Source organism: Crinia signifera, chromosome 2, assembly GCF_055691185.1.
Source record: "Crinia signifera chromosome 2, ASM5569118v1, whole genome shotgun sequence".
Taxonomy (NCBI): domain Eukaryota; kingdom Metazoa; phylum Chordata; class Amphibia; order Anura; family Myobatrachidae; genus Crinia; species Crinia signifera.
In genome coordinates, this window is record NC_139218.1 from 140,325,375 (window position 1) to 140,345,489 (window position 20,115).

The following is a 20,115-nucleotide window of genomic DNA, read 5'->3' on the forward strand; positions in this document are numbered from 1 at the left end:
AATTGAGACCCAGCCCCTGTCATAGCGCCTGAATATTCCTAGTGAATATCCATTTTCTCTTTTTTATTGACATACAGTACCTTATAGAATTAATATTTGTCTGTGTAGGTACCAGATCTGCGTCTTGATTAATATATGTAAAACTGATGTGTATTATATTTATTTGTATTGTCTTTGAAACTTATTTTAATAGAGGAATAAAAGTTGTTTTAAAGAATTTCATTAATCAATTCTAAAAGAATACTTTGGAAAGGAACTACTGGCTTCATGGTGCTCCCCCCCGCTGTCTGAGTCCGGGCAGTTGGGATCCCGACGTCCAGCTACTGACTGTTGGAATACCAACTGTCAGTGTGCTATACCACACCCCTTGGGTGGTGCTGGATGGCTTAAGGGCCCGATACATCAGCAATTAATTGTGACAATTTTCAGATATGGAGATGATTGCCACAATTAATTTTAGATGTGTGGGCTCCCCCTTTTGGCAATCCCAATCAAAATCGCCAATCGATTGCTTAATCAGGTTTTTAAACATGTTTAATAATCTGGTATTATCTGCAGATCTTTTTTATATGTGTGGGCATTCCCAATTCGTCTTCTTTATCTATTTACATTATGAACAGCAATCGATTGGGCAATTTCCAGATATGAAGATGCAACCTTTAGATGGAAAAATCTGCCGATCACTGAAATAAATCTGTAATGTGTGGGCAAAGTCAGATAGATTGTAAAATCCATTTATCTGGCCAAAAAATCCCTGGATCTGGAAATCCATTAATTGTGATTGCTGATGTATGGGGCCCATTACAGACAGTCTGATGTATGGGGCCCATTACAGACAGTCGGGATTCCGACAGTCATTACATCGACGTCGGAATACTTTTAAAACCCTGTCACAAGGGGTCCTGACGGCCACCGGCTATTCTCCCTCGTGGGGGTCCAGGACCCCATAGAGGGAGAATAGGTGGCGAGCGCAGCGAGCCCGCAGCATGGTGAGCGCAGTGAGGGGCTTCATTGCGCTCCCCCCCAGCTGTCTGAGTACGGGCAGTGGGAATCCCAATGTCGGGCTACTGACTATCGGTGTGCTATACACACCCTTTCTTTGGTTGAGTCATCAATCAGTTGCAATTTTGAGTACTAAGTATTCAGTTCCAGGGAGCACCTCCAGCATGGTTATTAGTGCACATTTATCCAATCCAATGTGCAGAAGCTGGTTCAGCATGATACATTACTAAGTAGGTCCTTTGCAAGATAACAACTTCTGGTCAAGGTAAACGTGAGACAGTAGTGCTGTGGCTTAACAAGTACAGAATAAAAACTGGAACAGGACAGACCCGGGAACTGCAAAGGTACTTGTGTATTTTGGCGGCGCCCGATTTGTGCATCGTACGATGATCGTATCGCATCGCATGCCATGTACCCGATGGCATGCGATGCGACGCGATTTTGACCCCCTATACGATGAAAAATCGTATAAGCACCCTAAAGGGTGCTTTTGAGCACCCTAATGGGTGCTTACAATGTTAAATGCACCCCCACGCCACCCCCCCACTATAAACGTGAACCCAAAGCGTGGCGAGCGCAGCGAGCCTGCGAGGGGCGGCGGTACGCGTCCTACGACCTTTTCATAACCCCACTATCCACGTCGGCGCGGAGTTGAGAATATATTAGTGTGGCGAGCGCAGCGAGCCACCGAGCCCGAAGCATGGCGAGCGCAGCGAGCCCCGCGAGGGGACGCGGATACCTTCACAGGTAAACGCGTCCCTTCGCGGGCTTCACAGGTATCCGCGTCCCCTCGCTACGCTCGCCACACTAATCTATTCTCAACTCCACGCCGACGTGGATAGTGGGGATATGAAAAGGTCGTAGGACGCGTACCGCCGCCGCTCGCCACGCTTCGGGTTCACGTTTATAGTGGGGGGGGTGGCGTGGGGGTGCATTTAACATTGTAAGCACCCATTAGGGTGCTTATACAATGTTTAATCGCATTGCATCGTATGGCATTGTATGCCATGTACAATGGCATACAATTTGAAAATTGTTTGCCATCGTACACTAACCACCGAAATCGCGTCGCATCGCATGCGTTATGGTATGCGATGGGCGCCGCCAAAATACACAAGTACCACTGCAAATTCTGCCATTCTGGAACTTGCAGTGCTCCTTCACATCCAGGGGTGCCTGTGACAGCTGTCACCACGTAGAGGGCTAAGGAGAGATTGTAGGGGACATACATTGTCTCCCATTATAGTGAATTGGCATTCCTTATCAGCAGACCAGACTGTCATTCCATTGTCATTCCTTTTAGTACATCCCGATTGTGGTCTCCCTGTATGGCCCATGCTATCCCTGGGCCATACAAGAAGGCTGTAATCTCTCCCCGGTGACAGCTGTCACAGGCATCCCAGACAGAAACGAGCACTACAAGCTCCAGAATGACAGATTTTGCTGCAGGGAGCCGGTCTGGCACTCCTAACCATTCCAGTTTTTACTCAATCCCAGGTCAAATTTGAATCAATATTAGCAAAACAAAAATAAAAAGATGTAAAGAATAAACCGGTATGTACAGAAACAGCTTTATTCAGTGACATGAAACATTGCACACAGCCCAGATCCAGTCATGGGATTACGTTCGTTCTTGAAACGATTTGCTAGACCTCTACACTGACACATAGTTTAGCTGTAGAATAACAGGAGAGCCCGCAGATACTCGGGTCCCCTCTCCCTATGCTGCACTCACTCCCTTTCAGGTGGCGGCCGTCTATCACGCTCTGCCTGGAAATATTCATACAGAAAGCCTCCAGCCTGGCGTGAGCCCGACACACCCACCTCCTCTCCTCCTGGTGACAGTGCAGCAGCAGCAGCAGCAGCAGCGGGACAGGACTTGCAGTACAGAAGAGCCTAGTGGGCCTAGATCATCCCAGTCCCCAGCAAACAGCCGATGATCAGACGCTAATTTCCCAAACTGCATTTAACACAATAAACTTATTTAGTGGGTATTACCCGGCGCAGGTTACTGCACGTCTTCTCCCCTGATGGACGCCCTGACATATGTACGGCACACACGTAAGAGCTAAGTATTAGCATGCATGCTCACACCCACACAGCCATGATCTCGGGTGGGTGTGGGCTCTACCTCCACGCTCCATGCCAAATGTGAAAACATCAACTTTCCTGCCTCAAGTAAACTTTGCAGAGCAGAAGCGGCGCGGCCGCCGCATGCATACACACCTGGGCGGGCGGCGGCGGCGGCGCTGGAAATGTGCCCGATGACAGCCGCTCAGGGTCAGACGCTGCGATCCCCCCGCGTTACCCGAGGGCCCGCATGGCGCTGCCGCAGCTCCCGTCTTCCATGCTGGCAGTCAGCACTCACATGACTGGGGGAGGCTCGTTCACAAGGCGCCTTCTCCCATTGGTCACCAGCATGGAGGCTCGGCTATAAACCTGTGCTCCGGTTGGTCCCCATGTGAAAGGGGCTCGCAGTGGCATAGAGGGGCGGACGCTGGAGAGCGTGGTTACAATGCATGTGGCTCATGTGGGGGTGTGCCCGGCGGCGCTGGAACTGGCCTTCTCCGGAATAGTTTAAAGCCCAGCAGCACCTCCTAGGCCTCAGTAGCGTGCTCTGTGTGTATCGTGCCCCGGGACCACGTGGTTCTTAGTACATTTGCTAAACAATGATGACACACGGTTTTTTAGACGCTTGAGAGAAGATGCATTATCATTAGCCGTGGCTGCGGCACCACAAGGGTTTCTGTATTTATTTACTTAATTTGTATGGCGTTTTAGAACACAATTTAAAACCGATTTTTTTTTTTCGTAACCTCAGCACCACTGCAATGTTTATTATGTAATATACGTGTACTAGTAAAAGCGGGCTGCAGCACCGACGATATGATATGATGCTGGATGATAACTGCTTAGTTATCAAATATAGACATCTAGTAATTGACAAAAGTTTTGAGAATTACACAAATATTAAAATATAAAATAAGTCTGCTGCCCCAGTTTTTATGATGGCAATTTGCATGTAAAGCAGAATGTCAAGAAGAGGGATCAGATGAATTGCAATTAATTGCAAAGTCACTGTTTGCATACCTCCCAACTGTCCTGATTTTCACAGGACCGTCGCTTTTTTTGGGGGGACAGTCCCGTGTCCAGCAGTGTCCTGTGGTGGGGCATGGGCAGATTCAGGGGGGGAGGCACCTGGACATGTGCCCCCCTTGTCATTTCAGACATAGACTTGTAGCTGAGGACTGGGGATTTCCAACGAGCCTGGCCCTGCGTCGCTAGCCCACCAGGAACCGGAGATATCGCCTGTCAAAGATGGAGCATTTTCCCTGTAGGATAACATGGGACCCGCTAATTCCGACCCCCACCTGGTCCCGACTGCTGCCAGTTCTTCCCCGTGCATTACAGAAGCTTGTGGTTGACCTAATTCAAATCCAAATCACTGGCCCTTTAATCTGATACCAGGCTGGTCCATATGGGTCAATTGGTTCCGAAAATATTGCGGGTAATCCAATTTTTTTATTTCTGAAATGTAATTTCATGGCTGTTCATGTTCTTTGAGGGCAGATTACTCTGGAACCAAACGGCCCAGTTTCACGGGACCAAAATCATTTGATGCCACACTTCTGCCTTACCGCGAGCATGTATTCCCCCTTGGCAATGAGCATGTAATCCCACATGGCAACGAGCATGGACCCCCTGGCAATGAGCATGTAGGTAAGCAGCACTTATGTAGCATAATTTTTAATAGGCATTATAGTGTTTGGCATAATATGTAATGTACATTATGATGTGTGGCTTAACATGTAATGGGCATTATGGTGTAAATTTTTAATGCGCACCTTTTGCGTGCAATGTCCCTGTTTATGAAGCATATTGTGAATTTTGGCTCAATCCGTGTGGCATTATGTGAATTTTGGCTCAATCCATGTGGCATTATGTGAATTTTGGCTCATTTCATTTGGCATCATGTGTAAGGGACAAGTATAATGGGGTCTAGTATTTTGTTGCATAATGTGTAGAAGTTGTATATGGTGTGGTACACTACATTCAAGGACATGCCCCCTTTTGAGTGGCCACACCCCTTTTTCCAGAGTGCGCCTTTGGCACGCGCACAACTACATCTTTCACTTTTGTCACGAAGGTGGGCCTGCGTACTTTAAATGACAGGGCCTATTTTTAATCCCATTCCCACCCTCTCCCTGCTCTCCTTTCTCTCACCCCTCTTTTAGCATGTACACTGGCACCACTAACACCCCCTTCCAAACCCTCTCCGATCATGGTGCCCCCCCCTGTTATTTTCTCTTGGATCCGCCCCTCGGTGGGGGGATACAGTGTATAGTCCCCCCTGCCCGGTGCTGAATCAACATCTTTTCCTGAAGACAGAGGAGCTGGGGGCATGGCCAACGACTCACAGAGCTGTTGGCCATGTCCCCACAGCGGCAAAAAGGGCGCACGGCCTCATGGGAGCATTGCCAGTATAGGACAACTCTCAAATTTTCACGGGGTCTTGCTTCCCGTCTCTCACCTGTTGGGAGGTTTGCATTTGCAGATGACTGCAAGTAGATAGCCGCTACCCAGACAAAGTAAATACCTAGGCTGATCAAGGCACACACCCTCCATTAGTGTTCATTCTAGCACCTGCCATATTTGAAAACCCATGCAGTTCCTTTTCCCTGCCTGGGGTGTCGCTGTCTGCTGTGGTGTTTCTAGCACATGTCTGGTTTGCGTTTCAGTGCTGATATACAGACCACACTGTGCACACTAGCTCCCATTCACTATTACAGGACTTTCATCGGGCTGCTCGCATCATATGGAATGCCCTTCCACGCACAATAAGACTCCGCTTGCCTCCAAACTTTGAAGCGTTCTCTAAACTATTTAAGTTCTACGCGCATAACCCTCTGAGGCACTTATGTATTATATAGCTTCCCTTCTGGACTTGTAACTTGGTAGGACTGCTATACTATTACTGGTGCCTGTCCTTGTGTTTCCCTCCTATGTCCCTATAGATTGTAAGCTTGCAGCAGGGCCCTCCTACCTCCAAGTCTGTCTGTTGTTACCCAGTTTGTTCTATCACTGTTTACTATTGTAAAGCGCAACGGAATCTGCTGCGCTATGTAAGAAACTGTAAATAAATAATAAATAAATAATAAATAGAAGCACTACAGCAGACAGGGAAGAGGAACTGCATGGATTTTCAAATATGGCGGGTGCTAGAATGAACACTATCCATTAAAAACACCTGGGCACTCCAGTGTTTTTTTCTGACACTCCCGGAAAACTGACAGTTACCACCCCAAAACGCTCCCATTAGATATTGTCACAATTTATTTTGCTTTTTTTGGTTCACGCATGCATGCTACGATCCGTACATATGTGCAGACATTTGATAATTAAGCAGATTGTGAATTTGTACAATAGTGATAAACTCTGAATCAGACCCTTACTCCCAAAAACAACATTTCCACTGCACTAAAGAACCAACTGACACCTTGTCAGTGATTCTCTAGTTAACATAAATGAGCGTGTTGGCGAAACAAAGGCTGGATTGAGTTAGAATAAAAGACTGGAAGCTTTAAAAAGGAGGGTGGTGCATGAAATCATTATTCTATATCTGCAAACCATTGTTACCTGCAAGGAAACTTGTGCAGTAATCATTCAGCAAAATAGGCTTCACAAGCAAGAATATTACTGCTGGTAAGATTGCACCTCAATCAACCTGTCACAGATGGCTGCGGCCTCGGCAGCAAGCTGTTCGCAGTGTGGGAGCGGGCGGGAGCCGCTGCTCGGCAGGTGGGTCCTGGTGCATCTTGACTATGGGCATTAGGGTGATTGAGCTAGCTAGGGCACTGACAGCCAATGACAGCCGCCCTCTACCTATTTAGGGTAGCTGCCTGGGACTGTTCAGTGTCAGTACAAAAAGTCTGTTGTGCAGTGCATGTGGAGACTCCTGGCATTATTCTGGTCCGTTATGTTCACTCAGCTTAGCCTGTCCTTTCATCATAACTCCCGGGACTCGATTCTGCATCTTGACTACTTCTCCCGCTCTTGTCCGTTGTGTCCAGCTCTGCTCCAGGCCAGTATTCTTCTCCAGGGCTGCCAAGAGAAATCCTGGGTACAACTGGGTAAAATTCACATTATGCCACATGGAATGACACAAAATTCAAATTATTCCACACAGATTGAGGCAAAATTCAGGGAGAGTGAGAGGAATGGTGGGGATGCAGGGAGAGAGATGGCGGGGACAAAGGTGCATAGAGTGGGATGGTGGGATGCAGGGACAGAGACGGTGGTGACGAAGGACCAGACGGTGGGGACAGAGATGGTGGGGAAACAGGGACAGAGACAAAGTAGGTCTAGAAGGTCATTTCTATGTAAGGGATGGCAACAGAAATCTTGGGGCCGGTACACCAATATCACTGGGATTGAAAAATGCTGAAACCCAGTATTCCCGGGATCCAGGGATTGGCATCCCTAAAAGAAAATTGCCCCTGTGCCCCCACACTGACTTGCTGTGGAGGGGGGCAGGCGTCGGGTAGACACGTGCGACGTGGGAGGCCCGGCGGCGAGCAGGTTCCGGTGTTGGGTATGATGTGGGAGGCCCGGCGGCAAACAGGTTTCGCCACTGGTGGTCAGCGCTGCGGCCTGCGCAGCGTGACCTATGACCGAATCACACAGCGCAGGCCACACGCCAGGTCGGGAACAGCCGGGCAGTGTCTGAGCGAGTGCTCAGACGCTGCCCGGCATTAGACTGCACATGCGAATGCGTGAGTTGGTGCATGGACACAGCTAACCCCCTGCCCGCTCTCCTAGTCCAGTGGTCTCCAACCTTAATTGAGCGAGAGCTACTTGTGACAAAAAAAAACAAAAAAAGTCCCAGAGAGCTACTAAAATTTGAACAATGCCCCTAATACTATGCCGCACACCGTAATACCCCAGCGCAATATGCTGCACACTGTAATGCCCAATACATTATGCCACACACCACCATTTCTCTGAAACATGATGCAGCACACTTTAATGCCCGATATTATGCTGCACACTGTAATGCCCCTGACACATTATGCCACACATTGCAATACCCCTCACACCTAATGCATACCTCCCAACTACGGCAGTGGAGAAAGGAATATATGTGCTTGCCGCAGGCACGCGTCAAATTTTTGGGCGCCGTTTTGTCGCTGTGAGGGCATGGCCAGTGTCTAATTCCCACAGGACCGTCCCAAAAAAATGGGATGTCACACAAAAATCGATACACACTGACTATGCCACACCACATTGCCCCACACAGTAAGGCTTCTAATACATTATAAATTACCTGCTTGTTGCCAAGGGAGTTAATGTCCATTGCTAAGGGGTTAATATGCATTGCCAGGGGTTATTGCTTGTTGTCAAGGGGAGTTAATGTCCGTTGCCAGGGGTTCTTGCTCGTTGCCAAGAGGGGGGTTAATGTCCGTTGCCAGGGGTTCTTGCTCGTTGCCAAGGGGTTAATATACATTGCCAGGGGTTATTGCTTGTTACCAATGGGTTTATATTTGTTCCCAGGGGTTAATGCTCATTGCCAAGGGGGGTTAATGTACGTTGCCAGGGGTTCTTGCTCATTGCCAAGGGGGGTTTATTTCCATTGCCAGGGGTTCTAGCTCGTTGCCACGGGGTTAATACGTGCCCGGCCAACTGCCCGTCAGCTGCTGCTGCCCCTGCCTTACTCTGCCTTCCCCTGCGCACAGAGAGCCAGACGCTAGAAGTCATTTTTCCCTTCCAGCGTCTCTGACAGGGAGCACAGCCCGGCAGCGTGACCAGGAAGTGCAGAGCTGTGCTTCCTGTCAGACGCTAGAGGTGAACTATGACTTCTAGCGTCTGTCTCTCCGTGTGCAGGGGAAGGACAGACAGGGGCAGCCGCAGCTGACGGGCGGGTGGCCGGACACATGGGCGGCGGGCGGACAGGTACTTGTCCTCCCTACGCACCCGCAGCCCAAAAAAAATATTTTAAAGTGTGTGTCCGGACCCGGGCCCCCCTGGCAGGCCCGGGCCCAGGTAAAATGTACCCGCCCCCCCTGCCTCTCGGCGGCCCTGTTCTTCTCTTCTTGTTAACTTTTCCAAAGTACAGTTACTGTTATGATGATCCGGGGTATATTTAGGGTTAACCCTTGCTCAGACTGGCAGGTCTGCAAGATGTTGATTACAGCCTGAATTGTGCTTCTGTGCAGTGGCGGAACTAGGGAGTAGTAGGCCCAGGTGCAAGCATATGCTTTGGGCCCCCACCAACTTACCTCTCACCACCGCCACTAAAGAAAAAAAACACAGTACATTGTTGCAATGAGTGTCCATGGCTGTGCTCACCTCACAGCAGCCTCTTACCCACATGACCCACTGTGTACCTAAATTGCCCCAGTGTCTCACCAATATATAATATATTTGGGGGGTCCCAGAGATACAAATGTAATGGGCCCAAATATTATTTTGCCATTCCTGGGACTCCGCATAAGGTGGTTGCCCAATCCAAGTTGTTCACTCCCAACAACATGACATGCAACGCCAGTTGGAGGAGCAAATTCTTTAGTAACCGGGTGCCCGAAGCACAGCGAGCGTCCCATTGTGTTGTGTTGTGTCACATGACAGAGCTACTTTCTACAACTGAGATCTAGACCTAACCCTCAGGATAAAGCATGACACTTCTTCTCAGCCCATCCCCAGACTCCTGTGAAACTAGCCAATAGCTAGTTTTACAGGTGTCTTGGGAAAAGCTTATAAGGAGTGTCATGCCTTACGCAGAGTCCCGGGTGCCTTATGGTGCTTAATGCACATATTGCTGTCAATTTTCTGGGAAACCAGCCAGCTGTATATTACATATAACAGAATATGTATGTTTTTATACATGCTTAGCAGTCCCCCCTAGTTCTATATGGTCAACGCTGCAGCCATCACTGCTAGTAAATAGACTTGCTTTGACACCTATGATTTACTCATGTTTTATGGCTAATTAAAAACAGGTGATATACAGGCTTGAATTTTGCCACATTAGATACAGTGTAAATCATAGGCCTCTCAGATAAAAGGAATATTATGGCAAACCTACATATGCTGGCTGCGCTGAGCCAGCTCTTGCCCCACCTCCCTGACCTGTCCCACTATGCTAGGCTGTGTATATTTGCTGCTCAGCAAGCAGATTAACATCACCCTTTGGGAACACACGCCCCCACAGCCCAAATGCCCTCGCTATGCTGCAAACGATTGTGTACGCTTACACGTCCGCTCACATGCGCCCGCACAGAGGAAAAACCATGCGATGGTCATTTACTATTGAAGGGTTTTTCCTCTGTTCGCATTAAAAAGTTAGCCTGGTCTTACTTTTTAGTTGAACGGTTGATTGCCGAATTGAAAGTGGGCGCTAATGTCAGAGAAATTTACTGCCTCATTAACAAAACCATCAACAGGAGTTTTGAAATAAGCCATTTATGCCTCTTTAGCCTCATTAGAGAATGTTGTGAGTCTTGTATGTCCATTTTTTTTATGTTAGAAGTGCACTTCAAGATTGATACTGTTCCCTTTAATCCTTATTGATTATATTTTTTATGAAAATACTGTGACCATATATATTGTTGTGATCATTACACTGTGCCCCTTAATAGGCGGTTCTATGGGAGTGCCCACTATTTTTGTGGGCATGCCGATGAAACGCTGGGTGTCCACCCCGGAATGCCACCTGCCTGTGAATCAGGCAGCAAGCACCCTGGCAATTGTAAATTTTGCTGAAGGCGCTTGCTGCGGGGAATTGCACATACACATTAGTGCCCATGCGCATGCCCTCACCAACGCTAATGGAGTTTAAGTTGGACCTGTGCAAACAGGTTTGAATTGGCCCCATAGCACAGTACATTTGCAGCAATGGGGTACGCGAGCGGTAGCCTTGCTTTTGGAGTGTCCCACCTCGGCGCAGAGATCTCCGAGAATGGGACACAGGTCCCAGTACACAGTACATTTGCAGCAATGGGGTGCGCGAGCAGGTAATGAGAGACATAGAGGATGTCGGGGAAAGAGAAAGAATACTGGAGCGAGAAAGAGGGGGAGGATATTAGTGCTAGCTGGAGTGAGAGAGAAAGAAGGGAGAGAGTAAGAGAAAGAGAGGGGGTGTCACGGATTGAGAGAGAGACAGTATGTCAGGGAGAGAGGGAGTGTCAGGGAGAGAGCACCAGGTAGAGAGAGAAATAAGAGAGGATGAGGCTTTCAGAGAGAGAGAGAGAGATCATGTCAGGGAGTGGAAAGAGACCATTTCAGGGGAACAGGGAGAGATAAAATTAGTGAGAGGGAGAATAAAAGGGACCATGTCAGGGGGAGAGAGAGTTAGGGAGAGCTAGCTAGAGTGTCAAGAAGAAAGTGATGGAGAGAGACAGTGTCAGCGAAGGAAAGCAAGGGAGGGGAAGAAAGCACGAGAAATGCTACCTGATTACAGCACAGAAGAGGGGTAGTGTGTGCATAGACAGAAAGACAGCGGAGGCCATTGGAGGATGTGGGACAAGGATGGACAGACAGATGGACAGTGCACCATATGGAGGCACAGACGATCAAACAGTAAGATGGACAGAAGGATGGACATGCACCATATGGGGTATAAGCAGATAGATGGGGGCAGGGGGCAAAGACAGATGGATGTACAGAATCGAATATATAAAAAGTTGGATGGGTGGCGGGCATAGATGGATAGATGGGGGCATATACAGATGGGGATAGAGCACCATAGATAGAAAGACGGATGGGTGGCGGGCATAGACAGATGGGGACAGAGCACCATAGATAGAAAAGTGACAGGCATAGATGGATGAACGGGGGTACAGACAGATGGGAACAGACCACCCTAAATAGAAAGATAGACAGGGAGCATAGACACATGGGAACAGAGCACCATAGATAGAAAGATGGACAAGGGTGGGCATGGACAGACAAGGGGCATATACAGATGGGGACTGAGCACCACAGCTAGAAAGTAGTATCAGCGGTGGCTCCTCTCTTCTCTTTCCCCGTCACAAGAGGCTTCCAGGCAGCAGCTCCACCTCCCTATCTCCCAGAACACCAGCATTGACTGCTGCCTCCTCTCCCACCCAGGTAATAAAACGTGGGCCTGAACTCACGCAGTGTGGCAGCATTTTTATTTTAAAGCAATAAAAAGGGTGCAGGGGATTGCTTTTGGGGCCCCCAAAGACACCGTGCCTCATAGCAGCTGCATCCCCCTGGTCCCCGATGGTCGCCGTCGCCTGCCCCCACCTCCGCACACCCCCCCCCCCTCCCCAACCCGGGCCTTCTCCCTGAAGCAGTGATGGGCAGGGTCCTGCCGTCCAGCCGCCGAGAGACTGGGACTCACGTGCGCGTGAGATGAATGCGCGTCCCAGTCTGATGGACTCCCTCTCCGCCAGCGCTCACCAGCAGGGACGTTCTGGCCAGCGCTGGCAAAGGAAGAGAGGGGCTTCATCTGTAGCACAGCTTTACAATTTCCCCATGAAGTGAACACTCGCCTAAATCATGATTTCTAAGTTCCTGAAAAGGTGTTTTTGGTGTTCACCCTACTAAGCTTAATCACCTCATAAGGACAGGGATACTCGTGACAAAAATACAACTTCCAAACAAACATCAATAAGATGTATGGATAGAGAAATTAAAAATTTGATTTATTCCTGCAACCTCAATATGTTTAAAAGTTTAATTAAAACTTATATGGCCACATACTGTATCTTGTTAGAACAGTGTGTTACACATAGCTGCCTACCCTCCTGCTTTCTGCAGGAGACTCCCTGAAATAGCAGCAATCTCCCTCTCTCCCTTATTAGTCTAGCAATCTCCCTCATTTCACCTAGCCACATTACACTGTTAAATTTTTTGGGGGGAAAAGTAATGAGATATAGATCAATTTACATTGAATAATCAGTACCATTTCCCAGCACTTTACCAAGTATAGTATATCTCTTACTAATTACATTGGGGCTCATATACATTTTGGTTATAAGTTCTTTTAAAAGATTCCTCTCAGATGTAGCAGTACACCCCCATGCTTCTAGGTGTAACATTCATAATCTCTTTATATGGAACTAGACTTGCCTTGTGGGTGGAGCATGACACGCCCCCTCAATGGGGCGCTGTGCAAAATTCTACTACCAGCTATAATCTCCCTGAAACCAGTTTTCAAAAGTAGGCAAGTATGGTGTAATTAATATATAAAATCAAGTGACTTCCTGTTTAACCCCTTCCCGACATATGACGTACATTTACGTCATATGTCGGTTGCGGGGGAATCAAGCCAGCTCACGGAGTGAGCTGGCTTGAAAGAGAGCAGGTAATGGCTGTATATTACAGCCAGGTACCTGCTCTCACGGCCACGAGCGGCGAGTTCGCCGATCGTGGCCGTTTAACCCTTTAAGCACCGCGGGCAAAGCGCCCGCAGTGCTTAAATAGCTGATCGGAGGGGGGGCGCCCCCCTCCGGCGCCGATCGGGGCCCCCCGCGGCGAGATCGGAGGGTGCCGATCGGTTGCCATGGTAGCCAGGGGTCTAATGTAGACCCCTGTGCTGGCCGTGTCAGCATTCCTATTACATCCTGCCTGAGGCAGGATGTAATAGAAAGTGCTGAAAATCACTATGTTCAGCCATAGAGCTCTATGGCTGAACCTAGTACAGGCGATCGCGCCCCCTAGTGGTCAAGTACACTAGGGGGCCTTGTAGTAAAAGTAAAAAAAAAAAAAAAAATAAGTTTAAAAATAAAAAAAAAAAAAAAAATATTAAAAGTTCAAATCACCCCCCTTTCCCCATTTCACAAATAAAAATAAATAAAAAATAAAAAAAATAAACATATTTGGTATCGCCGCGTTCCTAAAAGTCCGATCTATTAAAATATAACATTAGTTATCCCGCACGGTTAAAGGCGTAAACGGAAAATAATTCCCAACGCCAAAACTATGTTTTTTGGTCGCATCGCCTACCCAAAAAAAAATAACTAAAAGAGATCAGAAAGTCGCCCATATCCCATAATGGTATTAATTAAAAAGTACACTTCAGCCCGCAAAAAATGAGCCCTCACCCAGGTCCGTAGGTGGAAAAATAAAAAAGTTATAAGCCGCAGAACATGGCGACGCGACGCAAATTAGAAAAACCGTAAAATTTTCTATTTTTTTTTTTAGTGGTAAAACATAACGAAAACTATATAAGTTTGGTATCACCGGAATCGTAACGACCCATAGAATAAAGATAACCCATCATTTTAAACGAACTATGAACTCCAAAAAAACCGTAACCAGCGCAAAATTGTGGAATTGCGTTTTTTTTCTTTTTTACCCCACATTGAATTATTTCCTGATTCCCCAGAATATTATACGGTATAGTAAATGGTACCATTAGAAAGTACAACTTGTCCCGCAAAAAAAAAGCCCTCATGTGTCTATATAGCCGGAAAATTAAAAAAGTTACGCTTATTTGAACGCGAGGAGGGAAAAAAAAAAAAATTAACAAAAAAGGCCTCGTCGGGAAGGGGTTAAGAAAGGGTTACGTGTAATGATCACAAGTGGTAGGACATGTGGTAATGTCCCTGAAGCTTATCAGCATTCAATGCAATTATTGTTTGTTTTACAAGCGATAAACATTTCCCCCACTGTACACCATGCAGTACTTCCTCCACGCATAAACTGATAATTCCATTTTGGGCTATTGAATAACATAGCAGGAAGACAAGTACAGCTGAATAACTATAAGCTCAAACTTTTATTTTTCTATGTGAACTATAAAACCCTTAGGGGGTAAATAAGTTACCCTTCGCGTCTGGCCCGGCCACTCCCGAGTCCAGCACAATGACAAGAGGCCCCCCACAATATTGATAATAGGAACGGTGAGGTCCAGCCGCTGCCGATGCATGACCGGCGACTCTCCATCCCCGCACAGCATTACAGGGAGTGTGGGAGGGGATGTGGTCATGCGGCCGCCGCACCAACCAACGGCGGGGAGGCGGCTGCCGCGTGACCGCGTCCCCTCCCACACTCCCTGTAATGCTGAGTGGGGATGGCGCGGTCATGCATCGGCGGCACTATTCAGCAGCAACGCATACACTTAAAGTCAGGATTCTCCTTGCCTGACTACCCTCTGGCTGGCTAAGCAGACTCCACCACTCTAAAAGTAAGCGCTGCTGCAGTCAATGTTCAATAAGTAAATATATTATACAGTATCTTGTATGACTGGCTTGTATTTGTACAGAGGGTTTTAATCAGGCAGCATAATGATTTGTAATTTCATTATGCTGCCTGATTAAAACCCTCTGCACAAATACAAGCCTGTTGAGAGACTCCTAACCTGCATTATTTGTGTGTGCGTGTGTGTATGTGTATATATATATATATATATATATATATATATATATATAATATATACACACACACACACACACACACACACACACACACAGTTGTGTAGGTAGGGTTTCCACTGCACTGGGGCACATAAAGCTGTTAAGATGGCCCTGCCAACCTGTGCTGCCACTGAAGCGAGCCGGGATATTTCCTCCCTCCTCCTGTGATGTGAGTGACATGCTGAGATGCTAGGAGGCAGGTGGGGCGGAGCTTCTTGTGCAGTGGGGGGCGGAGGCAGCTGTGTTAAGGTAGAATTGCTGCTGGGTCCTGGGGGTGAGGGAATGCATAATAAAGGTAGAAGCTACCTCCGTTTTACATCCCATCTCCCCCAGGACCCAGACAGCAGCATATACAGATGGAGCCATCCTCGTCTAGCCCTCTCTGGATAGCTGTGGTGAGCCAAGGCCTCTTGTTCTCAGCAGTAATACAATACATAGAACAATACAGTTGGAGAAGGGGATTAGCAGAGAAATCTGGTTATTAACTTAATCTTATTAAAGGGCGAGATGAGGATGGCTCCATCTGTATACAAGATATTTTGTGTGCGGCCCTCGAATATTCACTGGAAGTGTAAAGCGGCCCCCCAGCCAAAATAGTTACCCACCCCTGGTTTACATGCATTGCGTTGACCACTGAAGGTCGACAGGTTGACAAATGGAAAAAGTCAACATGTCTAAGTTCGACAGGGTCAAAAGGTCGACACAAGCATTAGGTCAACAATGTGAAGGTTGACAGTCAAAAGGTGAACACAAGTTTTTCACTTTTGCCGGCTGCAGCTCGTCACTTCCCGACCGCAACTCGCGGCCACGCCCCCTTCTCGCCGCTCGGCGGCCGGGACATTGAATCCCGACTGCCGAGCTCCAGGCGAGCTAACCGAGAACGGGACAGGGGCACGGCTGTCGCGCTAGCTCGACAGCCGTGCCCCTGACATTGAATACCCCCCTAAGCATGTCGAGCTCAGCAAGTCGATATGGATACCAATACGTATAAATGTCGAGTATGTTAACATTCGGGGCAAAAACGTGAAAAACTCATGTCGACCTTTTGATGGTTGACCTTTCCATTGTTGACCTAATGCTTGTGTTGACATTTGTAACCTTGGGCCAGATTCTCTAAGCTTCAAAAGTGATAAAATGGAGAGTGATAAACAACCAGCCAATCAGCTCTTGCCTGACATTTTTCAAACACAGTCTGTGACATGGCAGGTAGGAGCTGATTGGCTGGCTGTTTATCACTCTCCATTTTATCACTTTTGAAGCTTAGAGAATCTGGCCCCTTGTCTGCCATCGCACTGTCTGCCACAATAGGGCACATGCACTTTGTGACGCTCGCTCGCCCCATTCTCGGCAATGGACGCACGAGCGTGTGAGCCGCTTGTGCTTCCATGTCCCATCCGCCGGATGGATCCCATCCAGCAGAAACCTGTGGATGGCAGTCTGGCGGCAACAATGAAAGCGGTTCCATGTGTATATATGTACAGTATGTATGTATGTATGTATATATGAGGGGGCAGTGGATGGATGGATGGATTTATGTATATATTAGGAAGGCAGTGCATGTATGAGATACAGTGTATGTATACATACCTCCCAACTTCTGTCCGTATGAAGCCGCGCGAGCGTCCGAAAAAGGGGTGGGGCGTATGCAAATGAGGGCGCGGCTTATGCTAATTAGCCGCGACCTTATTTTCATACGAGAATAGACGCTGTGCGCATGCGCACAGCGTCTATTCTTCTAGATTGGGGGTCTCCCAACTGCCACCCCCCGCAGCGGGACAATGCCTGCCGCGGGTGGGACAGCGGGACAGGACCCGAAAATCGGGACTGTCCCTCTAAAATCGTGACAGTTGGGAGGTATGTGTGTATATATATATGTGTGTGTATGTATGTATGTATCTTTGAGGAAGGCAGTGTATGGATAGATATATTGTGGCAGAGACAGCATCTTCCCACATGTAATGCGGAGGATCCAGACTAGGTTTTAGAAGTAGTAGCAGAATCCCAGGTGTGTAATTAGCAGCATCTGGGATTTCCTGATATAAGGGTTTCCAGGGCAGAGTCACCTTTCTCTTGATGGTGGAACAGCTACCCAAGTGATAGGCCAGGGGTGTTATATCATAGGGACCATTTAAGCCTTCGAAGAGTCTGCTATGCTGAGTCTGACTGCATGCTACTGCCTTTAATACTGACTGCATATGGATTGAACCTGCTACGCTGGTGCCTGGCACTCTCCTCAGTAAATCAACTGGTCCGGTGCTCGCCGTCGTTTGCAGGAAATCATATAACAGTTGTGAAGTAGGAACACTCGTGGCAATCAGCAACAAAGTTAAATGGAAGAAATGACACACAGCAGACTGTTTTGCAAGTCAACGTTTTGGATGTTTAAACCCTTTATCAAGACATCAAAAGAAACAAGAACACTACTTACCTATATAAACTTGGATAGTGACATACGCCCGTGCTGTGAAATTCCACTCCACGCTGCAGCCGGGAGCCGGGGGACGTCATAGGAGCGCTGCGGCGCAGACGATTCAGGACTCCCTGGGTGGGCGTTTCTAGGAGTGACTGTAAAATATATATATATATATATATATATATATATATTACAAAAAAAAACAAATTACAAGGTAACGTACAGGGTGTGTTGATAAAATACAGCATAAATAGGTTTATAGCTGGTAGAACTAAAATCAGCATCAGTTCAGAAGTAGGTGTCGAAATTGTAGAGGAAGGGAAGAACAGAACAGGAGCACAGGTGAGGTAAAGAGGTAGGGTGAGTACATGAGGAATGAGGGCCCTACTCATAAGAGTTAACATACTAAAAGGAGGTGGGTGGACGAACAAAAAACAATAGGATAAGTAGGAATGTATGGGAACGGAGGCAGGATAGGAGGATCAAAAGAGGTTAGGAGGAGGGATAGGCTAGTCGAAAAAAGTGGGTTTTCAGGGAGCGCTTGAAGGAGGTAAGGGAATCAGAAAACCTGATGGGTGGTGGGAGGTTGTTCCAGTGTAGGGGGGCAGCGCAAGAGAAGTCTTGGACACGGGAGTGGGAGGAGGTGATTAGGTGAGAGGTCAGTCGGCGGTCAGCGATGGAGCGAAGATGAAGGGAGGGAGTGTGGATATAGATCAATAAAGTGAGGAGGAGAGAGCCTTGTAGGTGGTGGTGATGAGTTTAAAGAGAACTCGGAAAGTAATGGGGAGCCAGTGAAGAGGTAGACAGAGGGGGTAGGCGGAGGTAGAGCGGCGGGAGAGGAAGATGAGCCTAGCATAGAGTATTGCTCTATGTATGTTAAAAGACAAAATGTTGAAAAACTGTACACCTATGTACAAGTAGAGGCTTCTTTTTCAGATGGGTTTTGTAGTTTCCTTCATTCACATAGGTGTGGAACACATACAAATGAGATAAAAACCTTATAGTATAGTAGGTTTAATAAAAAAGTTCATTAAAAATAGTTAAGATGAACTAGCAGACAGTAGGTTAAGACAAAATAATTATCAGAAATCAATGAGAAGTTTTGTGATATAGGGGGTTATTTTGGTTCACTCGCAAAGGCAGATTCCTTCTCAAATGGACAAAGCCATGTGCACTGCAGGGGGAGGGGGCAGATGTAACTTGTATGTTTGATATGGGTGAGTTATTTTGTTTCTGTGCAGGGAAAATACTGATGCTTTTTTTACACTTCAAAAGTGTACCCTTTTTCACTCACACATGCTACATCTGCCCCCCCTGCAGTGAACATGGATTTGTCCATATGAGAAGGAATTTGCCTTTGCAAGTGAACCAGAATAAGGGCCATAGTTCTCAAAAGGATAGTATACAGTCACCAGGTGGCCTCCTAGTTTGGTCTCTTATGCTGAATGCTGCTGGAAGTGGAGTGTCCACAGTCTGCCGTCTGGTTGTATCAGTTACCAATGCGTTTTGACTCCTTCTGGAGTGTCATGCGGCATGACACTCCAGAAGGAGTCAAAACGCATTGGTAACTGATACAACCAGACGGCAGACTGTGGACACTCCACTTCCAGCAGCATTCATGACTCATGCCTGAGGTTTGGTCAGAACCAGAAGTCACAGGTGTTGGGACTGATTGATAATTGAACCGGGGAGACATGATTAAGCTCTTGTGCTTGCATCAGGATATGATGACCAAAAGGTTTGCCCGAAGACATGACTTTGAATGGAGGAGACGATGGTTGTAAAACAAGTTTTTTATTAAGCACGATAGCAGATAGAAGCAGTTGATAAATGACTTGGCAAATGTTATCACAGAGTAGTGTATACAGTAATCACATGCATATGTAAAGAGGTAATACTGCAGGGGTTAGCATCAATAAGTGCAGTGTGAAAACACTGCTCCAAACACAAAGTTCCAATAAATAATATAAGCAGATATGCAATATAGATGCAGTGTGAGAACACCAATAAAGTCCCAGAACACCAATGAAGTCCCAATAACAAGCAGTAGACTCAGGAGGTGATAAACACTGTTACTAACCACTTGAGACTTGAAAGATACCGATGATGTGGCAGAATCAATGGTGGAACACCAATGGCATGGAGGTATCGATGGCTGGACCTCGATGGAACTAAAGATCGGTGGCAGAACACAGATGGAGGATGTATCAATGGCGGAATACCAATGAAGAAGGTATCATGGAACACCGATGGGCATGGAGGTGAGTATTGATGGCAGAAGACCGATAGATGCGAGTATCGATGGCGGAACATCATTGG

The 20,115-nt window shown here is 47.4% G+C and overlaps 1 protein-coding gene across 1 annotated transcript in view; it reads right to left on the reverse strand.

The window, feature by feature from the left end:
- The window catches only part of LOC146060113 (Krueppel-like factor 15), a 28,486-nt gene extending 25,028 nt beyond the window's left edge, over positions 1 to 3,458 (reverse strand). The window contains exon 1 of the mRNA XM_083173018.1: positions 3,229 to 3,458. The gene's annotated coding sequence lies outside the window, so the exon portion shown is untranslated. The remainder of the gene's footprint in view (positions 1 to 3,228) is intronic.
- Between the last annotated feature and the right edge of the window lie 16,657 nt (positions 3,459 to 20,115).